Raw genomic sequence first — 24,070 nt, forward strand, 5'->3', positions numbered from 1 at the left:
TGTGTAGTGTGTGTACACAGACAGTGAGTGCACACACGCAGGAGCTAGTAGCCTATGAACAGTGACTGAGTGTCCTAGACTCCTAGTACAGTAAGAGTAAGTAGTAACAGTAATTACAACTAACTAATTACAATAAGCAATCAGTTATCAGAAGGAAATAGAGTGTGTGTAGTGTGTGTACACAGACAGTGAGTGCACACACGCAGGAGCTAGTAGCCTATGAACAGTGACTGAGTGTCCTAGACTCCTAGTACAGTAAGTAGTAACAGTAAGTACAACTAACTAATTACAATAATCAATCAGTTATCAGAAGGAAATAGAGTGTGTGTAGTGTGTACACAGACAGTGAGTGCACACACGCAGGAGCTAGTAGCCTATGAACAGTGACTGAGTGTCCTAGACTCCTAGTACAGTAAGTAGTAACAGTGAGTACAACTAACTAATTACAATATTCAATTACAATAATCAATCAGTTATCAGAAGGAAATAGAGTGTGTGTAGTGTGTACACAGACAGTGAGTGCACACACGCAGGAGCAGCTAGTAGCCTATGAACAGTGACAGTGAGTGTCCTAGTACAGTTACAGTATATAACTACAATACTAATACAATCAGTAGTAAAGGACAGCAGAAATACTGGTATAGAATAGAGAGAAATAAACAGAGGACAGCTGCCCACACAGGCAAGGCCCTGAGGCCAAAAGCTGTAAGCCTGCAGCAGCTGGCCTGTCTCTATGTAACACAAAAGCTACTAACTAAAATACAATGTCTAACTAACTAACAACAATATAGGTGTGTATAGGAGGTGTATGTGAGCAAAAACGCTAGGTAAATGACCACAACAAAGCTCTTGCTAAGCCAAAGCACAAAGGAGCAACTCTCTCTCTATGCAAGTCTCAGGCAAGGACGGAGAAACGTAACATGGCGGCCGCTATTTATAGGGTAGGGGCTGGCCAGGGTCCCGCTCTGTGATTGGCTGCCGTCAGAGGGCCTGGGAGCCCTCTGATTGGCTCTAAGGACATCAATCTGGGCTATGACGCTATTCGAGCTCGGTACCGAGCTCGAATAGCGCCGTTTGCTCGAATAGCTCGAATAGTGAATGGGCTATTCGAGTGTACGCGAATAGCCCATTCGAATAGCTACAGCTATTCGGAGCTCGAATACCGAGCTCGAATAGCTGGAAAAGAGCTCGAATATTCGAGCTACTCGAATATTCGAGCTCTGCTGAGCACCACTGCACTGCATACAGGACACCGTCAGTTGCTGGCCCTTGTAGTTCTAATATACTCTTTAAACTATTGCAAGCAAGCCAGAACACTGTCTATCATAAGCAGTGCTTATCTTGCAACTGTATTTGTGATTGAACGTACTATATAGAATATCTGTGTGCGTGTGTTAAAGTACACAGCCCAGTGATACACACACACACACACACACACACACACACACACACACACACACACACCACACAGCTGCTGTGTATTTGACACTGATTGTGTGCCTCTAACAATATTCAATAGCAGTAGACAGTAATCACACACTGTCTACCACTATTGAATATTGTTAGTATTGCTGCATACCCCTAATATGGGAAAAATAACAGGCAGAGGCAAGCCACCCCGCAGGTATTTTCGAGGTTATGCTGGTGTGATTTCATGCGGCCCTCGACCAAAGTACAGTGTTCGGAAGGCACATACCCTCAACCCCCAAAATTCTGAGGACATGGTTGACTGGCTTAAACAGCGCACCACATCTTCTGCAGCTTTTTCTCAGAACCTCCGTGGCGCACCGTCCTCCTCCTGCTCTGCTTCTGGTTTCCCACAAAAAATTAACACTACCACATGATGAGTATTGAGGCTACCCATTCTGATAAAAGCAGCAGATTTCTGGCATCACTACAGGACAGTTACTTGACTCAAATGGTAACGGAACCAACTAGGGGGAATGCGTTACTGGATCTGATCATTTCTAACAGACCAGATAATGTATCAAATGTGCAGGTTCAAGAACATTTGGGAAATAGTGATCACAACATGATAAACGTTTGATCTGGTGACTGATAGGCCGCGGGGCAGCGGGACCACTAAAACTATGAATTTTAGAAAAGCAAAGTTCAATCAACTCAGGCAGGCACTAAGTTTGGTGAACTGGGATAATGTAACAAGGGGAGGACACTGAAGGGAGATGGCAAGCTTTTAAACTTACTCTCAATCAATATTGTAGTATATGTATATCCCATATGGAAACAAAATATCTAGGAATAAAAAAAGGCCTCTATGGATGAATAGAAAGGTTAGAGATAAAATGAAGAGGAAAAAAGAATGCCTATAAGGTCCTAAAACAGGAGGGGACAGAGGCTGCATTAAACAATTATAAGGAGTGCAATAAAAATTGTAAAAAAGAAAGAAATTAGCTAAGATTGAAGCTGAAAATCAAATCGCTAGGGATATCAAATCTAACCCAAAAAAAGTTTTACAAGTACATCAACTCTAAAAAAATGAAAGGTTGACTGTATTGGACTCCTAAAGGATGAGGGAGGGGAACTCAATGGTGGATGACCAAGGTAAGGCAGAGTTTTTAAATGCTTTCTTTGCTTCTGTCTTCACAAGTGAAACATCACTGCTGCAAATTACAGAGGCAGAAGAGTCTCAATCTGCCAACTGTAATATTAAATACTTAACGCAGGAAGAAGTGAAGGCAAGACTAAATAAATTAAAAATAGACAAGGCACCTGGCCCGGATTGCATGCATCTTCGGGTCCTAAGGGAATTAAGTTCAGTTATAGATAAACCCCTTTATCTTATCTTTTGTGACTCTCTTTCAACCTGCAAAGTCCGAGTGGATTGGCGTACAGCCCACGTTTTCCCATTATTTAAGAAGGGCAAAAATTCAGATCCAGGAAATTATAGACCTGTAAGGGTAATTATAATTAAGTTCGATTATTCCGTTACATCGAATGTAAAGATTTTTCCAGCATGTCCGATCTGATTTTTCTCGAAAAACAGGATAATCGTTCGAATTTCTTGATCGAAAAAAAAAATATTTTCAACTTTCATTTGATTCGATCATTTAGATCGAATAAACGGGACAATCAAACGTTTTTATTGTACCGTGTATGGCCACCATAAGCTTAACATCAGTTGTATGCAAACTGTTTGAGGGGTTACTAAGACATACTATACATGACTCCAAAGTAGAAAACAATCTTATTTCTCAGCATCAACATGGGTTTACTAAAGACAGGTCCTGTTTGACTAACATGCTCAGCTTTTATGAGGTAGTGAACGCTAATGTTAATATTGGGAATGCTGTAGATGTGATATACTTGGACTTTGCAAAGGCCTTCAACACTGTTCCCCACAAAAGTCTGGTGCAAAAGTTGAGGATGCAAGGACTGGGGAAGAGTTTGTGTGCATGGATAGGGAACTGGCTAATGGACAGAAAACAAAGAGTTGTGGTTAATGGATCATACTCAAAATGGGAGACTGTTAGCAGTGGGGTACCAAAGGGGTCTGTTCTGTGTCCAGTGCTCTTCAATTTATTTATTAATGACCTAGTAGATTCAGTAGTGAGCAATGTTGCTATATTTGCAGATGATACAAAATTGTGCAGAATCATCAACTCTCAGGAAGATAGGGACATATTGCAACAGGATCTGGATAGGATGGCTATTTGGGAACATAAATGGCAGATGAAATTCAATGTTGAAAAATGTAAAGTCATGCATTTTGGTCGTACCAATGGTCTAGCACCATACAAAATAAATGGGATACAGTTGGGGACATCAAACTTGGAGAAGGACTTAGGAGTACTCATCGTCAACAAGTTAAATAATCACACTCAATGCCAAGCCGCTGCAGCTAAAGCTAACAACATTTTGGGATGCATTAAAAGGGAAATAAAAACTCGAGATGCTAGCATAATATTGCCCCTGTTTAACTCTCTAGTAAGGCCACATCTGGAATATGGAATTCAGTTCTGGGCACCACATTGCAGGAAAGATATTGCAGTTTTAGAGCAGGTGCAGAGACGAGCAACAAAATTGATACGTGGGATGGAAGGTCTAACTTACCAAGAAAGGTTGGATAAACTGGGTTTATTTAGTCTAGAGAAAAGACGCCTTAGAGGGGATCTAATTAACATGTATAAATACATCAGAGGGCAATATAAAAGCTTGGCGGATGAGCTTTTTGTCCCTCGGCCTTCTCAAAGGACTAGAGGACATGATCTGCGCATGGAGGAAAAACGTTTTAGCCATTTATTTAGGAAAGGGTTCTTTACAGTAAGAGTGATTAAGATGTGGAATGCATTGCCACAGGAAGTCGTTATGGCAAACTCTATACCTGCATTTAAAGGGGGCTTAGATGCTTTCCTTGCGTTGAAAGACATCCATGGCTACAATTACTAGGTAATGCCTAATGATGTTGATCCAGGGATTTTATCTGATTGCCATCTGGAGTCGGGAAGGAATTTTTTCCCTTTTGGGGCTAATTGGACCATACCTTGTAAGGGTTTTTCACTTTCCTCTGGATCAACAGGGATATGTGAGGGAGCAGGCTAGTGTTGTACTTTGTTCTCTGGTTGAACTCGATGAACGTATGTCTTTTTTCAACCCAAATAACTATGTAACAACTAGCAACCCAGCTTCTCCACTTGATGTGTCAGAAGAGTTATTCACACATGATGCATTTAGTGATGCACTTGGGGTTATCCAGCCAACATAAGTAAATGATTAGAGGCACCCCAAAAGGATAAAAACACGCAGTATCTTCTTCAACAACCTTTGCAACCGTGCCAAGGATAAATCCTTCTCTCATCCACAGATAATGTCATATACTGCCACAGTGCCAGGGATTACGTTGTGATAAGTACACATATACACTCCAATCCACCTCCAGAGATCCCTCCTATATCGTGGGTGCCTGTAGTGCAGCTCCGTGAACCCCAAGAAAAGAAAAAGAGGGATTCTCTCAGTGGATAAGGTTCAAAGCAAATTTATTCGTAGGTAAAACATAAAAAAGGCTTGTAAAAAGATCACTCACATAGCGAGGGTCCTATACCATTTAGGACCCTCTACAGCTATTTTGTGTGATGATTTGCTCAGCTGCCTGTGCAGGCAGGCAGCCCTTTGACCATTGTGTAGGTTTGCATGCTGCAGGACTCTGGAAAGAAGAGCTTCTGTCAGTTTTGCAGCTTGTGCTTGCAGAGGAATTTGCATACGTTGTCATGCAAATTGCCTGGCCACATTCATTGGAGGCGTGTACTATAAGTACTATGTCTTTCCCACAAGGCTTTGCTGTTCATAAGGATTTCGTCCTATGTAACACTCCTGGTGCGGTGTCAACCTTGCTCTCTGTTTGAACATCAGCTTAGAGTAATTCCTGAATCTGCGCTAGGCAGATTTCCCTAGTGCAGTTAGGATTGTATTATCTGTATTGCCTGTTCTGTCTTGTCTTGCCTGTTGCCATTGTCCTGTCCCTATGGTGGTCGACAGGAAATGGTTCTGATCTCTGTTCTTGGAGTATAGCTGGTGCAGTGGTTGCTACCAGCTATCTCTTCTGTTCTGTCTCCTGGGATCGCGCTAGCTACTTTTCGCTAGCGCTGGGGATCCTTCTGTTCTGCTACTCTGTACTTGGATCGCGCTAGGCACTTTTCGCTAGTGCTGTGGATCCTATCTCTCGCTTGTCCCTGTTTTCGTGTGTCTGTCTTGTCTGCTACGCTTGCTGGAGGCTCGGTGAGGTAACCGTTAAGCAAGCGCTCGCGTCCTCTGTTTCATGTTTGTCTGTTAATGGTTAGTTAGGCGTGCTTGTCTCTATTGTGCTTATCACGTGGAGACCGCGCATAACCGCGGGCACTGTTGCGAATGAGTGCGGTGTTCGCGGTTAGCTAGCGTTTGTTATTTTCCGTATCTTCTCATTGTATTATTTGCTGTGCCTTTGCTACCCTCGTATTCTATTCTGATCTGCCTTGTGTCACGTCTGGCGATTCCACCTCTCGCGATCGCGTTCCTATTTCATATCTGCTGTTGTGTGTGCGTGGTCGTGGGGTGGCGACTAGATTGGCGCACACATACAACCTGTCCCTTTGCTCATTCTCATTCGCAATCGCCTCTCTTGCGATTGCGTTCTGTGTTTCGTACAATTCCTGTCTGGCATTTGTGGAGGTACAGAGGATTGGTTCCTCTGCACTCCCCAGCGCCATCTGCCGACAGGAATTTCCCTCTACAGGTGCGTAGCACCTTTTGCTGGGTGCCCGCAATTACACGCTTGTGGAGGATTTCCGCCGTGTCAGCGCACGCATTGTGCGCTGATCACGGAGAAAGTTCCACAATCGTTACATTTTGCTTCCCACCCTTGTGGTACTAAGTGAACAATTTCGATCTCTGGTGCATAGCCCACTCTTGTCCCGACTAGTTTCGCCGTCAGGGAATACGAGAGCGGGCGGGCTAAAGCACATATATATATTAAAATCATAATTACCTTTCCTGTGCAAGTTCCAAGCCTCCTCCCGAATCGCCGGCCGGAGAATACTGTACTTCCGGTCGCCGGCCATACTGTTTCCGGTGACGTCATTGGAATGCATATGCATTCCACCAGAATAAGGAAGTCGGCTGCTAGGTTAAGTGCGACGTTACCGTCGCACTGCAGCCTAAATATAGAGTATGGTGATGCGACGCTATGGTCGCACATAAGATGGGAATATATATATATATATATATATATATATATATATATATATATATATATATATATATATATATATATATATATATATATATATAGAATGCGCCATCATCGTCACATCATCTTTGTAGGTGGAACTCATACAGGTTACAGTATATTTCATTCCAATATGCAAGAATATGCCAATAGATAGTACAAGGTAGAAGACGTATAATCACATTATTATCAACTTCATCATATCACATCAAAGTAAATAAATAAATATATAAAAGGTCCCAAAAAAATAATAGCATATAGTACAAGTTCGTTTATAAAAATTTACATAGTCTCATTGTCCATCAGAAAAAAAAATTCTGCAGAATTGCCATCTTGTGGTTGGTTTAGATATTGCACTCATTTGATTAAAAAAGTTTCTATCCATATATTCAGTGTCATGATCCACACCATCTAGTAGTCTTTAATAATATTTCACCTTAAACCAGGTTGTTTTCTATTTTCAAGTGTAATCCATGGGTGCATATGTCATATAAATATAAATATGAATATAAAACAGATAAACAAGTCCTACCTTAAAATATAATCTTCTTTTCATGAATTGGCTAAAAAAACTATTTAAATTAAAATCCACATTAAGACCATTCGGATACATACAGTTCAACTTAATAATCCAGTTCATTTCAGTTATTTGTCACTTGGTCAATAGCTGAGAAAATCAGTCCTCTAGGGTTATAAGTGTGTTTCTCTTTCAAGTGCGCAGATACAGAGTGGTCCATAAAACCAATTCTAATATTTTTTACACGTTCGTATGTTCTCTCCCTGAGTGCCCTCGTGGTAAGACCCACATATTGTAGGCCACAAGGGCACTCAAGGAGATAGACCACCATTTTTGATTCACAGTTCAAAACAATTTTTAACGGAAAATGTTCTCTAATAAACTTATTAGTGAATGTGGTGGTCTTTCTAGCCACTTTTGTACAATGCCTACATGCATGACAGGTGCCACACTTGTAAAATCCATTAAAATCTGCAATACGTCCTGAGAGTTGCTTTGGAATGTCTATCAAGCTTTTAATAAGTAAGTCTTTCAAGTTCGGTGCCTTCCTAATAATGACACTTGGTTTTTCAGGCAAGATACGTGCTAATTCTGGATCAGCCCTCAAGACGTGCCAGTGTTTTTGTAAAATGTGCTTAATTTCTCTGTGCTGTATACTGTAATCAGTAATCATTGATATCCTTTGGTCACTCACTTTTTTGTGTATTTTCTCTTTAAAAATAATCCCTCTCCTATCTTTGGTTCCCACTACACAAAGAATTTTCTCATTCTCTTCTCTAATATATCCCTTCTCCACAAATCTCTGGGTTAGCATGTCCGCTTCCATATAAAATTCTCTTTTTCCGTACAGTTTCTGTATACTCTTAGTAGTTCACTTTTTGGGACTGATCTTAACCAATTTTCATGATGGCAGCTGTCTCTGGGTATATAGCTATTACGGTCTGTGGGCTTAAAAAAGGTTTGTGTTTTTACTGCACCATTCACGTTACTGATTTTCAAAAGTTTGGATGTTTGGATGTTTGAACATTTGGATGTTTGTTACTCGATCACACAAAAATGGCTGAACGGATTTGAATGAAATTTGGCACACACATAGTACATTTCCTGGAATAAAGTATAGGATACTTTTTATTCCCATAACCAAAAAGTGGGCGGAGACAAATACAAATTTGGAAAACAAGATAAAACAGGAGCGCTCTATGGTGCATTAACGTTTTATTTCTGTTAAAAAAGGAATAAAATTGCACTTACAAGATGTAAATGCTATAAAAGCATGTCGCCCAACATCCGGGCTGTGAGGATTTCCTTTTATCCCTCTCCTTCCTCCGTTTCCCAATTGCTGTGGCCAGTAGCAGGGATGCCGAGATGGAACTCAGACCTGGGGGTTGGTTGGGATCGTCGGGACCTCTAACTCAGTGCCTCTTAGCATCATAACGCGTTTCGGTGTACCTACGCTTTCATCAGATTACCCACAGTCCTTTGCTGGTCATTCCTTCAGGGTTTGTAGTAAACACTCCTAGAGAGTGTCAGCCATGCTACTTCTTGTTGAAGTTATCTTAGAGTAATTCCTGGAAAACTGCACTAGGCAGGTTTCCTTAGTGCAGTTAGGATTGTTTATCTGTTTGTTTGTTCTGTTGCGATTGTCCTGTCCCAGCGGTGGTCGATAGGAAGTCGTTCTGTGTGTCTGGGTGCTAACCGGAACAGGGGTTGTTACTGGTAGCCCCTTCTGATCTGTCTCACTGGGATCGCACTAACATCTTGCGCTAGCGCTGTGGATCCTTCTGTTCTGTCTCCTTGAATCGCGCTAGCCACTTTCCGCTAGTGCTGTGGATCCTTCTGTTCTGTCTCCTTGGATCGCGCTAGCCACTTACCGCTAGTGCTGTGGATCCTTCTGTTCTGCTACTCTGTACCTGGATCGCACTCGCCTATCGCTAGTGCTGTAGATCCTTCTGTTCTGTCTTCCTGGATCGCGCTGGCCACTTTCGCTAGTGCTGTGGATCCTATCTCTCGCTTGTCCCTGTTTTCGTGTGTCTGTCTTATCTGCTATGAACACTTGCTGGAGGCTCGGTGAGGTAACCGTTAAGCAAGCGCTCGCGTTCTCTGTTTCGTGTTTGTCTGTCTATGGTTAGTTAGGCTGTGGCTGTGCAGCGGCTGTGTTCGCCTGCACTCCACAACGCCATCTGCCGGTGGGAATTGCCCTCTGCGGGAGCATAGCACCTAGCCTGGGTGCCAAACCAAAATTAACAATGTACACAGGGGTGTCTGCGGGCTTCAGGCAGTAATTTTATCATGGGGAGTTCCTATGGCAGGAAGGGTCACCAATCCTCCTCAAATCCAGTAAATCCACACAATCTCCATAAGGATCTCAACCCTCTGCGGATGCTTATCCAACGATTACATTTATTGAAGTGTTACAATAAGTATACACAGCATATCACTACCAGCACAACGTTTCGGGCAAGGTGCCCTTTCTCAAGTGCTCGAAGTTTCTCACAGGAATAACACATTTATACAATCATTGTACCTGACCACACCTTATCTAAGGGGGTGGGACCCATACCTATTACATTTTAACCCTATGAACAGCTAATTCTATAAAAAACACCTGAGGCTGAAGTCCTCATTTAAGCCACCTGGCGACTGCGTCCCCAGCCTGTCCATCCACCAGGCCTCCCTCCTCAAAAGTTCCTTAACATGATCTCTGCCTTCATGTCTAGGGACCACCTCCAGAACCTGCCAGCGCAATTGACTCACACTGTGGCCCTGCTCCGAAAAATGCCTAGCAAGCGGTGGATCCTTTCTAGAATCCTCTTGCTCACCCCCTGTGGCCTTTTTTGGTTTTTTGATATTACTTTTGTGCTCATTTAATCTGGTCTTGATGTCCCTTGTGGTCTGCCCCACGTAGGCCGGACCACAGGGACACTTGATGAAATAAATAACACCTTTTGTGTCACAGGTGGCATAATCCCTAAGCAATATACCCTCACCTGACCGAGGGTGATGGACCTTGGGCCCTTTAATTATGTTATTGCAGTGTTGGCAATGTAAACAAGGGAAAGTGCCCTTTTTCGGGGTACCCAGAAACATTTGTTTCGCCCCCCCGGGTCTACCGATATCAGCCCGGACAAGATGATCTCTTAGGGACTTGCCCTTCCTATAAACAAATCTGGGGGTGGCCCTACAGACCGACAGCAACTGGGGATCCGCAGTAACCATGGGCCAAAACCTGACTATCATATCCCTTAAAATGGTGGATTCGTGACAATAAGTAGTGATGAAATTCAATTCTCCCCTCTCACCATCACTTATCTTTTCCTTGTAAGTTCTCAGTGTTTCTCTTCCCATCCTCCCTACCTCACTGGCCAATTCCTCACATTTCTTGCGATTATAGCCCTGTTTTACAAAGTCATCAGTGAGGAGCTGCGATTGTCTGCGATAAAGCTCATCAGATGAAGTAATTCTTCTCACCCTGATGTATTGACTCTTAGGGAGTCCATCAATGAGGGGCTTCGGGTGGCAACTTGTGGCTAATAAAAAGCCATTTTTATCTGTCTCCTTTCTATACACATCCGTTTCAAAGCTACCATTTCTTACCCTAACCTCCACATCAAGGAAATGCAAAACCTCTTTATCATAATCCATCTTAAATTTCATGGTTTCATGTACACTATTGAGCTCCTCGAAAAACAACAGCAGCTCCTCCTCTGAACCTGTCCATCCAAAAAATAGATCGTCAATAAATCTGCAGAACCCCCTGATCTTCCCATGGTGGCCCCCATTGCATTTCCTTGATGTGGAGGTTAGGGTAAGAAATGGTAGCTTTGAAACGGATGTGTATAGAAAGGAGACAGATAAAAATGGCTTTTTATCAGCAATAAGAAAGGAGGTGACATTGTCCTTGCATGCTTCCACACTCACTGAATACATTAAGGTGGACAGAATCCCCCGAGGATTAAGAATCGTCCTTTCACCTCTACTGTGCAAGGACAACCCTGAATTTCTTGCCAAGTGGTATGGGATACTGAACAAGTGCTCTCAGGATCTTATGTTGTTAACAGTCCAGTATTTACACCCGCAGATTGTGGAGGCACAGAAAGAAGTAAATAAGTTAACAGCCGAATTGCTAGCCAAAGACACCCTGGTGGCATATGATGCATTCAAAGAACAACTAGAAATTAACATCAACGATTTTAAGGAGAGCATACTGAAAGGCAAAATTGAGAAATTTAAAAGGGACGCCCAGGACTACGAGCGGAATAAAGTGTATACCTGGAAGTTAATCCGGAGACTAGGACGTCAGTTGAACAGAAATCCACCGCCAGTGGAGGGGGCCTCTGACTCCAACTTCTCGGCCAGTGAGGGTGAATACGCTGCCCCTTTTCCCCATACCCAGCCTCCGGAATCGAGAGGAGGGAGCGACAGACAGCTCAGAGGAAGGGGAGGAGCCGGCGCAGGAAGAGGAAGAGGTCGCGGCAGAGGAGAGAGGAGAGGACAGAACGCCATCCCGACTCCTCGTCCATTCACCAGGAGCCAGCGCTAACAGCCATGTGTCGGGGCACATCACCAGTGGTGAGCATTGAACTCCCTGCCGCCTCCGCTGTGAGTGAGTATGACAGCGAGAGAGCGGCGGATGCTACCATATCTGATGTAAATATTGAAGGGGCTATGTTGGCTGGGGCGAGTGAAATTGCCCAGCTCAATCAGAGCATGTTTGATAGAGATCAGGGAGTGATCAACATCTCCCACAGACATCTGACCCCTATGGAAAATGTGGTCCTAAGCAAAGGGTTGGGATTTGTGCCTACACGTGGTATGAGAATGTTTGACGCGAAGGTGGATTTATACAAGTTCACACGGAATGTCAAGTGGCGGGCCTGGCATGTGTTGAATAGAGCGACCAGAGACATCGCAACAGGCAGTGCTGCTAAAGGGCTGGACGTCCCTGATAAGCTGAGGTTTAAAAGTTATGCAGATGCACCGCTGACTAGTACTGCTCTTGATTTGTTTGAAAAAACTGTGTTAGCAGAAACGGAGAAGGCTTTATCCACCAGGAAGATGTCATATAATTTATCTAAAGCTGAGCAGAGGGCACTCACTAGTCTTAAGAGGGATTCTTCGATTATCATTAAGACAGCAGATAAGGGGGGGGGGCAATTGTCGTGCAAAATAAATGTGATTATATCAAGGAGGCCAAACGACAGTTGATGGACAACTCAGTGTATAGATTACTACAAGATGACCCCACTCGGGACTTTAAGATTTAGATTGATAGATTGCTAGATGAGGTAGCAAGTGGCAATATCATCAGTAATGAGTTATGTGGTGCACTGAAGAAAGATAAACCCAGGGTACCGGTTTTCTACACACTGCCCAAGGTACATAAGGACTTGCTACATCCCCCCGGGCGGCCTATTGTTTCTGCTGTTGATTCCCTCTTGGAACCGTTGGGGATCTGTGTGGACACCTGGCTCCAGCCTGTTGTTAAAGCTGAGGAGAGGTGCCTCAGGGACACCACCCAGTTTTTGAACATGCTGGACAGGATTGTTGTTGATGATTTGAGTTATCTGGTCAGCTTGGACGTTGTTAACCTTTATAACAATATTGTCCACAATGAAGCTTTAAGTGCTGTTGAAAACAGATTGAAGATGAATGAAGGGATCAGCAATGAGTTGCTCTTGTTCATTCTCACCATACTCGAATTCAGCCTTTCACATGCTTATTTTAGATTTGGCAGTGATTATTTTCTGCAGACCCTTGGCATTCCCATGGGGGCCCCTTATGCCCCTACAGTGGCAAACATTGTTATGTTAGATTTTGAAAACACATTCATTTTGAATGGGGGCCACCATGGGAAGATCAGGGGGTTCTGCAGATTTATTGACGATCTATTTTTTGGATGGACAGGTTCAGAGGAGGAGCTGCTGTTGTTTTTCGAGGAGCTCAATAGTGTACATGAAACCATGAAATTTAAGATGGATTATGATAAAGAGGTTTTGCATTTCCTTGATGTGGAGGTTAGGGTAAGAAATGGTAGCTTTGAAACTGATGTGTATAGAAAGGAGACAGATAAAAATGGCTTTTTATTAGCCACAAGTTGCCACCCGAAGCCCCTCATTGATGGACTCCCTAAGAGTCAATACATCAGGGTGAGAAGAATTACTTCATCTAATGAGCTTTATCGCAGACAATCGCAGCTCCTCACTGATGACTTTGTAAAACGGGGCTATAATCGCAAGAAATGTGAGGAATTGGCCAGTGAGGTAGGGAGGATGGCAAGAGAAACACTGAGAACTTACAAGGAAAAGATAAGTGATGGTGAGAGGGGAGAATTGAATTTCATCACTACTTATTGTCGTGAATCCACCATTTTAAGGGATATGATAGTCAGGTTTTGGCCCATGGTTACTGCGGATCCCCAGTTGCTGTCGGTCTGTAGGGCCACCCCCAGATTTGTTTATAGGAAGGGCAAGTCCCTAAGGGATCATCTTGTCCGGGCTGATATCGGTAGACCCGGGGGGGCGAAACAAATGTTTCTGGGTACCCCGAAAAAGGGCACTTTCCCTTGTTTACATTGCCAACACTGCAATAACATAATTAAAGGGCCCAAGGTCCATCACCCTCGGTCAGGTGAGGGTATATTGCTTAGGGATTATGCCACCTGTGACACAAAAGGTGTTATTTATTTCATCAAGTGTCCCTGTGGTCTGGCCTACGTGGGGCAGACCACAAGGAACATCAAGACCAGATTAAATGAGCACAAAAGTAATATCAAAAAAACAAAAAAGGCCACAGGGGGTGAGCAAGAGGATTCTAGAAAGGATCCACCGCTTGCTAGGCATTTTTCAGAGCAGGGCCACAGTGTGAGTCAATTGCGCTGGCAGGTTCTGGAGGTGGTCCCTAGACATGAAGGCAGAGATCATGTTAAGGAACTTTTGAGGAGGGAGGCCTGGTGGATGGACAGGCTGGGGACGCAGTCGCCAGGTGGCTTAAATGAGGACTTCAGCCTCAGGTGTTTTTTATAGAATTAGCTGTTCATAGGGTTAAAATGTAATAGGTATGGGTCCCACCCCCTTAGATAAGGTGTGGTCAGGTACAATGATTGTATAAATGTGTTATTCCTGTGAGAAACTTCGAGCACTTGAGAAAGGGCACCTTGCCCGAAACGTTGTGCTGGTAGTGATATGCTGTGTATACTTATTGTAACACTTCAATAAATGTAATCGTTGGATAAGCATCCGCAGAGGGTTGAGATCCTTATGGAGATTGTGTGGATTTGCCAAACCAAAATTCCCAGGGCAGAGGGAACCTTTGATTTGCTTCAGATGTCATTGCCTGAGACAAAAGCGTATGTGGATCCTATTATAGGTAGGATCGCACGCTATATTAAAGCAGTTAAAAAATCTGTACTCGTTCCTGATCCCCACCCATATGGAGATTATCTAGATACCGGGTTGTTTGAACCACCATTCGCCTCATGGGAAATCGGGGCCTTGGTGGAAGAATTTGATTTTGATTGGAAAACCTTTTGAGATTTTTACATCACAAAAAGCGAAGATGTCTTGAATGATTGTCTTGACTCTATGTACCTTTTGATTGATTCCGATGAATGTGACGAGTGTGTTGTGGATCTGGTGATGTTTGTATGGCAGAACATTTTGGATGAATTACACACACACCAATCAATTGATCCCAATAAAGAGGTTAAAGTTTCCCGTTTTGTTCCTGCTCCAGTTCAATCTGTAGACTGTGCGCACTATGATTGTTCATCCTTTGTTAAGTGTGCATGGGAGCCCCCATTTGAGAAATGGGAGATCGAGCTTCTGGTCTATGAATTGGAAGGTGATTGGAGATCGTTTTGCAATCATTACCTTTCTAAAAGTAAAGCAGTTTTGTATGCGTGCATTGAGTCTGCGTGCACTTTAATCAAGACTGGTGAATGTATCTCTGACTTTGTGACTCCGCTGTTTGACGTGTGGAGAATGATTTTGGATGAACTACATGCGCTTCAATCTGCTAATTCCTGTAAAGACACATTGTCAATGGACGATTGTTCCAATCCTCTGGATTTAAAGAAAGTGAGTTTTGAATGCATTTCCTTTCCCAAAGCAACTGAGTGTTTGAAGCCTAAATGCAAGTCATTCAGAGCAGTTGCTTGTGTGGAAGTTGAACCGGTGCGGTCTGATGTCGCCACCGCACGTATGGCTGCAAAAGGTCTGTGTGGTCCTTTGTCTAAGAAAGACAGATCTTTTCCCTCAGGTTCTCTGAGATCGTCCATTTATGAACCTGCTATGGGGAAAATTCCTAAGTTATGCAACTTTAAGAAAATTATTGATGTGTCTAATAAAGTATCTTCTGTTGTTGTCGCCACTTCTTTTGCAAATGAATCTATGTCTTATTCTGTTCACACCTGTGAAGGCCTGTTGCCTAATGACAGTTGCTCCAGTGTTTCTGTCCTAGATGCCTTGCAGTCTGCTCCGCAGATCGCGGAGGTTTGCGCTATGGAAGCGTCAGTTTCGCAACCTAAAGCGATCTTGGATCCGCAAATTTTGCGTTCTGTCTCCTCGGATTCGACATCGTTAGCCGAGTCTAAAAGTGAGACAGCACTTTGGTTTTACGAATCTGACTCTGAAGCATCTTTGCTGGGTCCAGAGAAGGTTTCTCTGAGCCTGCCCTGTACCATGAATAACAATATGATGTCCAATCACACTGACATTTGGGAACCCCTTTCTTGCTTTGAAGAAAGTTTTGACTCTCCACCCTGTACTCTGGATGAGTCAATATTGCCTTGTACAATATCTCCTGTCGTGTCCCTAGAGGCTCGTCTAGGTATTGCTGCTATTTTCACCTGTTTTTCTGCACTTTTGGAATTGCAAGCTAGTTTGACTGCTACGCAGAATTCTGGGTACAGTGAAAATGAAGTTAGGGAGTCAGTGTGTGTTCCAGTAAATATTCCTGTACATCCCGCTAATTATGACAAAGTTCAGTCTCAGTTTATGGTGGAACCTTCCCTGGGACATCTGCCCTGTCCACAAAATAAAGTTCCAGTTTTGCCCTGTAACTTGGATAGTTCAGAATCCTTCTTAGAAAACCTGGAAAATGATATTCCTGAGGTCTTGTTTGATGTTCTGGAGGTCTCCGAGTTCCTCCCAAAGGGAGCAGAACTTGTAGGAGATGTCTCCTGCCCCCCTAGTCCTTCTGAGGTGTTGCCCACTTCAGTAGGCATTGCTGTTGTGCTGACTACCTTTGCAGCTCTGGTGGAGCTTCACTCATATGTAGTCAATGATGATATTACAGTCACAGAAAATTCAGAATTTATGTCCGAGTCTTCTTTTGAAAGACCAGTACCTGTGACCTCCACTCATGATGATTCTCTGTCCGGTACTGCTTTTGGTCTTGTCATGCCGGACTCTGAGGTTGGCAGTTCCCCGACATGTCCTGAGGTTTCTCCTGTGCTGGTGTACCCCAGTGTGCTCTGTGACCCAGAAAGCCCAAGTGTGCCTCGGTTACCAGCGTACTCAGATGCTTCCTCGGTGGAGACATGTTCTGATTTAGCCTGCCTGCTTGCATGCCCAGGAGCGCTAACCTCCCACAGAAGCTGCTGGTTAATTTCTACAGATGCACTATAGAAAGCGTTCTGACCAATTGCATGACGGCCTGGTACAACAGCTGCACGAAGGCTACTAGAGAAGCCCTGCAGCGAGTTGTTAAAACAGCAGAAGCCATTATTGGCACTGAACTACCATCACTGGAACTTTTGTATAATACTCGCAGCTTGAGAAGGGCCAAAAACATTATCAAAGACAACACTCACCCTGGAAATGCCTTGTTTGAGCTCCTTCCATCAGGTAAACGTTTTAGATCAATCCGCACACACACAAACAGACTGAAAGACAGCTTTTTCCCATCCGCCATAAACTTGATAAACTCTGAATCCTCTCTGAAATAATTAACACTGTGTACAAATTGTTTAAACATCTGTAATACCTGGCATACTTGTATAATTTCTTCTCTTCCTTGTTACTATCACTATGTTCCCTATATGCACCGTGGGGTTGTCATGAAAAGTAATTTCGTTGTGTTACACAGTGACAATAAAGTGAATTGAATTGAATTGGTCCCTGAAAGTCCTGATCTTGATGGGTGTCTTGCTAATTCTGAATCTGGAACTGTCATAGGTTCCATGGGGGTGCTTGGTAGCTCTCCATGTGAGCCTGGTGAGCGTTCTGGCTTCTTGGAATCTCTGCGGAGCTTCAAGGCGTTCTGGGAGATTCCGAGAGAAGTTTTGCTTGGTACCCTGAATACGATCAACAGCGGCTTTTGTTTTGAAAGAGACACTTCGAACAGGTTTTGTGGCAGATTTGGTATTTTCGGACGCTCCTTGGAAGGTGGTGGGTATTGTCTGGAGGGTGTCGATGGCTTCTTCTTTGACCACTGTTCAGGTCTGCATTCTGCAGGTCTCTTTAAGAGAGACTTTTTGTCAGTATTGCAGCTTGCTGCTGAGGAATTTGCATACATTCGTTATGCAAATCCCCTACCTGCCTCCTGTGATGACTGGCAGTATAAAGGTTGGGATTACCCACAGTCCTTTGCTGGTCATTCCTTCAGGGTTTGTAGTAAACACTCCTAGAGAGTGTCAGCCATGCTACTTCTTGTTGAAGTTATCTTAGAGTAATTCCTGGAAAACTGCACTAGGCAGGTTTCCTTAGTGCAGTTAGGATTGCTTATCTGTTTGTTTGTTCTGTTGCGATTGTCCTGTCCCAGCGGTGGTCGATAGGAAGTCGTTCTGTGTGTCTGGGTGCTAACCGGAACAGCGGCTGTTACTGGTAGCCCATTCTGATCTGTCTCACTGGGATCGCACTAACATCTTGCGCTAGCGCTGTGGATCCTTCTGTTCTGTCTCCTTGGATCGCACTAGCCACTTTCCGCTAGTGCTGTGGATCCTTCTGTTCTGTCTCCTTGGATCACGCTAGCCACTTACCGCTAGTGCTGTGAATCCTTCTGTTCTGCTACTCTGTACTTGGATCACACTCGCCTATCGCTAGTGCTGTAGATCCTTCTGTTCTGTCTTCCTGGATCGCGCTGGCCACTTTCGCTAGTGCTGTGGATCCTATCTCTCGCTTGTCCCTGTTTTCGTGTGTCTGTCTTGTCTGCTACGAACACTTGCTGGAGGCTCGGTGAGGTAACCGTTAAGCAAGCGCTCGCGTTCTCTGTTTCGTGTTTGTCTGTCTTTGGTTAGTTAGGCGTGCTTGTCTCTGTTGTGCGTAACACGCGGAGACCACGCACGAACGCGTGCACTGTTGCGAATGTGTGCGGTGTTCGCGTTCAGCTAGCGTTTGTTATTTTCCTTGTCTTTCTCTTTGTATGATTTGCTGTGCCTTTGCTACCCTGGTGCTCTGTCCTGCTCAGTCTTGTGTCGCTATTGGCAATCGCCATTCTTGCGATTGCGTTTCCTACTTCGTTTCCGCCGTTGTGTGTTCGCTGTTGCTGGGTGGCGACTAGTTTGGTGGGCACACATTGGTTCTGTCCCTTTGCTCTGTTCCCTGTGGGCTATCCAGCCCTGCCTGATTGTACCTTTTGGCATCTGTGGCTGTGCAGCGGCTGTGTTCGCCTGCACTCCACAGCCCCATCTGCCGGTGGGAATTGTGGTTTTTATAATGAAATATTCGCCTCGAGGCTGTAAGCCTGTGTGGACGGGGGGGAACTAGATTTAATTACATCCTCAGTCATAATGGGATTTCCAGAGATCCACATGTGAAAAATGTACTATAGCCCACATACATGAAAAGATTTCCCTAGTCCAAGTTACAGGTGACAACCCCATTGTTGACCGTATTTCCCAGCTGATCAAAGATAAGGATATAGTTTGCACCTCCACCAATAATTTAATTTCCTCACAACGAAATAGTGTTTAACACACAGGAGGCTCTTCCTCAGCAGATGTGTAAACGTTTCAAGTGTCAATGACTTCAACACTTCACTTCTGCCATTGTCTGATTACCCAAGCTCTATTCACTGAAGTCCTCTTTAGATGCAAATGTAGTACAGCCAGATGACCATCGCTTCAAAGCAGAATACACATGTGAGATATAGCCGACAGAAAAATAACAGAGATATGTTCCTGTACTCCCTAATATCATCAGCACCTCAACACCTCCCCTCTTTAGAATGGGGCAAGGCAGATGATCTTCCCAGATTATCCTGCCAGCACCTACATTGTTGGTTCTGCTTGACGGGACAGCCCATCAGCATTCCCATGATTGCTCGCCTTCCTATGTTGAATAGTGAAGCTATATTGTTGGAGAACTAAGCTCCATCTCAGCAATTTGCCATTGTCACCAGAAACCCGATGTAACCAACTAAGAGGGTTGTGGTCGGTTACGACTGTGAATACGCGACCGTAGAGATAGTGCTGCAGCTTTTGTAGGGCCCATACAATTGCCAAGCACTCCTTCTCTATGGTGGCATAAGCTACCTCCCGGGGTAGCAGCTTCCAACTTAAGTACAGAATCGGATGTTCTTCCCCAGTTTGGTTTACCTGGCTTAACACAGCACCTAGGCCAAAGGCTGAGGCGTCCATCTGGACCACAAACCGTCGGCTGAAGTCTGGCGCTTGCAACACGGGAGGGTTGGCTAGGGCCCTCTTCAGAGCTGTGAATGACTGTTCACATTCTGGTGTCCAGATAATCTGCTTGGGCAGCTTCTTTTTTGTGAGGTCTGTCAATGGCTTGGCGAGGGCACTGTAGTTGGGGACAAACTTTCTATAGTACCCAGCAGTCCCTAAGAAGGACTGAATCTGCTTCTTCGTTTGGGGGGTGGGCCAGGACACAATGGCATCTACCTTCCCAGTATCTGGACGAAGCTCTCCCCCCCCCCCCCACCACATGTCCCAGGTACTGTATCTGCTTCATGCCGATCTGACACTTGCTAGGCTTGACTGTTAGTCCTGCTGCAGTAATGCGTCCCAGAACCTGTGACAGCTGCGCTAAGTGGTCTTCCCAGTTGGCGCTAAACACGGCGATGTCATCTAGGTAGGCGACAGCGCAATGTTCCAAACCTTCCAGAAGACCATTTACAACCCTTTGGAAGGTGGCCGGGGTGTTTTTCATTCCAAAAGGCATTACATTAAATTCAAACAGACCTGAGGGGGTGATAAAGGCAGACCTCTCCCGTGCCTCAGCTGTTAGAGGGACCTGCCAGTAACCGCGACTCAAATCCACGATTGTTAGATATTGCGCGCCAGCTAGCTTATCTAACAATTCGTCGACCCTCGGCATTGGGTAAGCATCTGACGCAGTTATCAAATTTAGTTTTTGATAATCTACACAGAACCGAGTGGTCTGGTCCCGTTTGGGTACTAGCACTACAGGTGATGCCCATGCGCTGTGCGACCGTTGGATCACCCCTAGTGACAGCATTTCACTCCTTGCTGATGTGGGCCTGAACCTCAGGGGAGACTCTATAAGCTGACTGTCTAACCGGCTTGTTATTTCCGGTGTCAACATGGTGTACAGCCAGGCTGGTCAGACCAGGGCGGGCTGTAAAAGTACCACGGTAAAGGGTCAGCACATCAGATAGCCCAGCCTGCTGCTCTGCTGTCAACTCCGGATTGATCTGCACCTCGGTAACAGAGTCAGTTTCCTGGGTGGAGGCCAGGATGTCAACCAGGGCCTCTGCTTCACCGTCCGGTAGCAAACTGCAGACAGGGAGAGCGCAAGCGGTTCTATCATGATGTTCCTTTAACATATTGACGTGGTACATTTTTAGCTGCTTACCTCGGTCATCCAGCGCGACCACATAGGTCACATCACTAATCTTCCTATGTATGGTATAGGGCCCATCCCAAGCGGCCTGCAGCTTATTCTGTCGCATCGGGTTTAGGACCCATACCTTGCGACCTACCTCATAAACTCTCTCCCTAGCCCCGTGGTCATACCACTGCTTCTGGGTGGCCTGGGCTTGAGTAAGATTCTCTCGCACTAACCCCACCAGGGTGTCCATCTTTTCCCGGAACTTTAGAACGTATTCCACTATGGAGACCCCCGGGACCCCGGCACCTGCTTTGCCGACCCGCTGACATGCGACACAAGACCGGCAAAAATCGGCAATATCTGTCCCCATGTGGGGCCAATAAAAATTGTGGGCAAGACGGGATTTGGTCTTGCGGATCCCCAAGTGACCAGCCAGGGGCACCTCATGTGCTATTCTTAATAGCTGCTCCCTGTACCTGTGGGGAACAATCAACTGCCGGTCTGCCTCCTCCAATTCAGACGGCTCAGAGGGAATTACCTCTCTGTACAGTCTGCCTTGCTCCCAGTACACCCTCACTCTGTCGCCCTCCACCGGTGCCCTGTCCGCCAGACCCCTGAGCTCTTCCAGGCTGCTATCAAGCCGTACAGCCTCGGAGAACTCAGTGCTGTCAGCCACAGGTACCAGGGAGGTGGCAAACTGAGAGGCCTCTGGGTCCTCAGAGCCGGGCTCTGAAGTGGAAGAGCCTGACCCAGTGACATCAGCCCCTTCAGTTGACAATTCATCTGCTGCAGCTCGGTGAGCCCTGCGGGTCACCACTGCAGCTGACGGAGCGTTCACTGTACACATGTCATTATGCAACACATCACATATTACATCAACATTATCTGCATGCATGGTAACAACGTGTCCCCCTCCAGGCCTGGGCACTGGAGACTCACTAGGGCTGGCTCCTAGTACACAGTCTGTATCCCCTGGGGCCTCGCCAGCATGCCCCACTTGCACAGCATTATCACACAGTACCTTGCAAGAGTCCTGAACTTCTGCTGGGGATGCAGGCAACACGGGGTTTGGAGTAGGCTCATATCGGGCCACTAACCGTCCCAGGTCAGTACCCAACAAAACATTCATGGGGATGGCATCTGTTACCCCCACTTCTTTCATTCCGCTGCCGGCCCCCCAATCCAGGTGGACCAAGGCGGTGGGTATGGCGGGGGTGGCACCCCCAACTCCTTTGACAGCCATAGTCTTGCCAGGAATGTGCTCCTCGGGATTCACAAGCTGGGGGTGCACTAGAGTCACCTCTGCCCCAGTGTCTCTCAGACCGGTGGTAACTGTATTCCCAACCGTCACAGGTTGCAGATTCTCTGCATAGCTACCTGCATTCCTGGTGGCACACAACACATTTCGGGCCCCGCCAGAGTTTGGGGCTTCCTTCTTCTTTTCTGGGCACGTAGCACTGATGTGATCCGGTTTGTTACAGGCAAAACATCTCCGAGCGTCAACGGTGGCTGTTCTACCTCCAGGCGGCTGTGGGACTTGGCTTCAGTGGGTGCTCAGAGGAGAAGGTCTCTCAGTCTTTTCTCCCTTCCAGCTGGGCGCCGTAGTCCTCCGAAAATCAGATGCTCGATTGGACGTGTAGGCTTCAGCAACTTTCGTGGCCTCATCCACGGTCTTCGGCTCTCGGTCCCGTACAAACTGCCGGACCTCAACAGGACAAGTGTGGAGGAACTGGTCTTTTATTATCAGTTCCTGCAGGGCATCAAAGGTTTCAACAGCCAGTCCTTTTACCCACTGCTGGAAGGCAGTGCGCAGGTTGTACGCATGATCCAGGTAACTGTCATTAGGACCTCGCTGCACTGTCCTGAAACGTTTGCGATATACCTCTGGCGTGAGGTGGTATCACGCAATGATGGCTTTCTTAATTGCCTCAAAGTCTGTTTCTTCCTCCTGGGGGAGACTCACAAACGCTTCCAGGGCCTTGCCTCTCAGCCCTGGTGTGAGGTATCTTGCCCACTGCTCACGGGGCACCCCATACTGCCGACAAATCCTTTCAAACCCCTGTAGGAAAGTGTCTATGTCAGAGTCCTTGTCCATAGCGGGAACTTATCCAGGGGGATTCTGTGGACTCGCTCACCTTCGCGCTCTGCGGGTCCAGCAGACCGGTTCTGCTGCTGAAGTTTAGCCAGCTCCAGTTGGTGTTGCCGTTCAGCTCTTTCCCTCTCGGCCTGGAGTCGCTGTGCAGCTTGTTCCCGCTCGGCTTGGTGTCGCCGTTCAGCACTTTCCCTCTCGGCCTGGTGTCGCCGTTCAGCTCTTCCCTCCTCTGCCTATCGGTGCAGTAGGATCAGCTTTAGCCGCAGTTCAGGATCAGCTGAGTTCAGTAGCTGTAGATCAGCTTCCAGAGATGGCATCTCCGTGTTCAGTGGATCATCCAGGACATCGTCTCCACTCGCATTCTGTGGCGGGAGCGATTCCTCCTCTGGCATGTCGTGAGCTGCATCCGCTGACGTTGAAGCACGGGCTTGCTCTGCCTTATCATACTCCTCGAGGGCACGAACTAACTGCTCCTTAGTCTGGCCGTTCGCCGTCTCGATGCCTCAGTGCTCACACAGGTTGAGTAGCATCTCTTTGTTTTGCCTTGCATAGCTGGATGCTTTCTGGGCCATCGTGTTGCAAAAAAAAAAAGGGGGGGAAGGGAAACAAAATGCCAAGTGTGTATCTTTGAACAAAAAAAAACGTATATAGATTTTGCACTGAGTAGACTTCTGTAGGCTAGTTGCTTCTAGCAAGCTTCCAGCCTTTAGTACTCAGAATAGCGAGCTAAACTGCGTACTAATGTACTAAACGATCCCACCACTGCCAGACAATTATGTCAGGAACCGGCCCGCGGCACGCCTGCGTATACGGTTCCCGACTGCGGGTTTGACCAGATTAAGCGGGGAACAGCCTTATTTAAGCTACAAACCAGGCTGGGACCCCTCAAACACATCCCACTGCCACCACTAGCCGTTGCTAGACATGTCCACTCAGCTGTCGAGGGCTCAACGCGCACTCTGCATTTTCGTATTCGGGTCAGCTTTGCGCTTAAG

At 45.8% G+C, this 24,070-nt stretch overlaps 1 protein-coding gene and 1 pseudogene across 2 annotated transcripts in view; both read right to left on the minus strand.

The window, feature by feature from the left end:
- The window catches only part of C2H1orf116 (chromosome 2 C1orf116 homolog), a 281,079-nt gene that overhangs the window by 239,624 nt on the left and 17,385 nt on the right, over nt 1-24,070 (minus strand). The window lies entirely within an intron of this gene.
- Nucleotides 15,241-23,078, minus strand: LOC137545135 (uncharacterized; annotated as a pseudogene).

The sequence above is a fragment of the Hyperolius riggenbachi genome, chromosome 2 (genome assembly GCF_040937935.1).
Source record: "Hyperolius riggenbachi isolate aHypRig1 chromosome 2, aHypRig1.pri, whole genome shotgun sequence".
NCBI lineage: Eukaryota > Metazoa > Chordata > Amphibia > Anura > Hyperoliidae > Hyperolius > Hyperolius riggenbachi.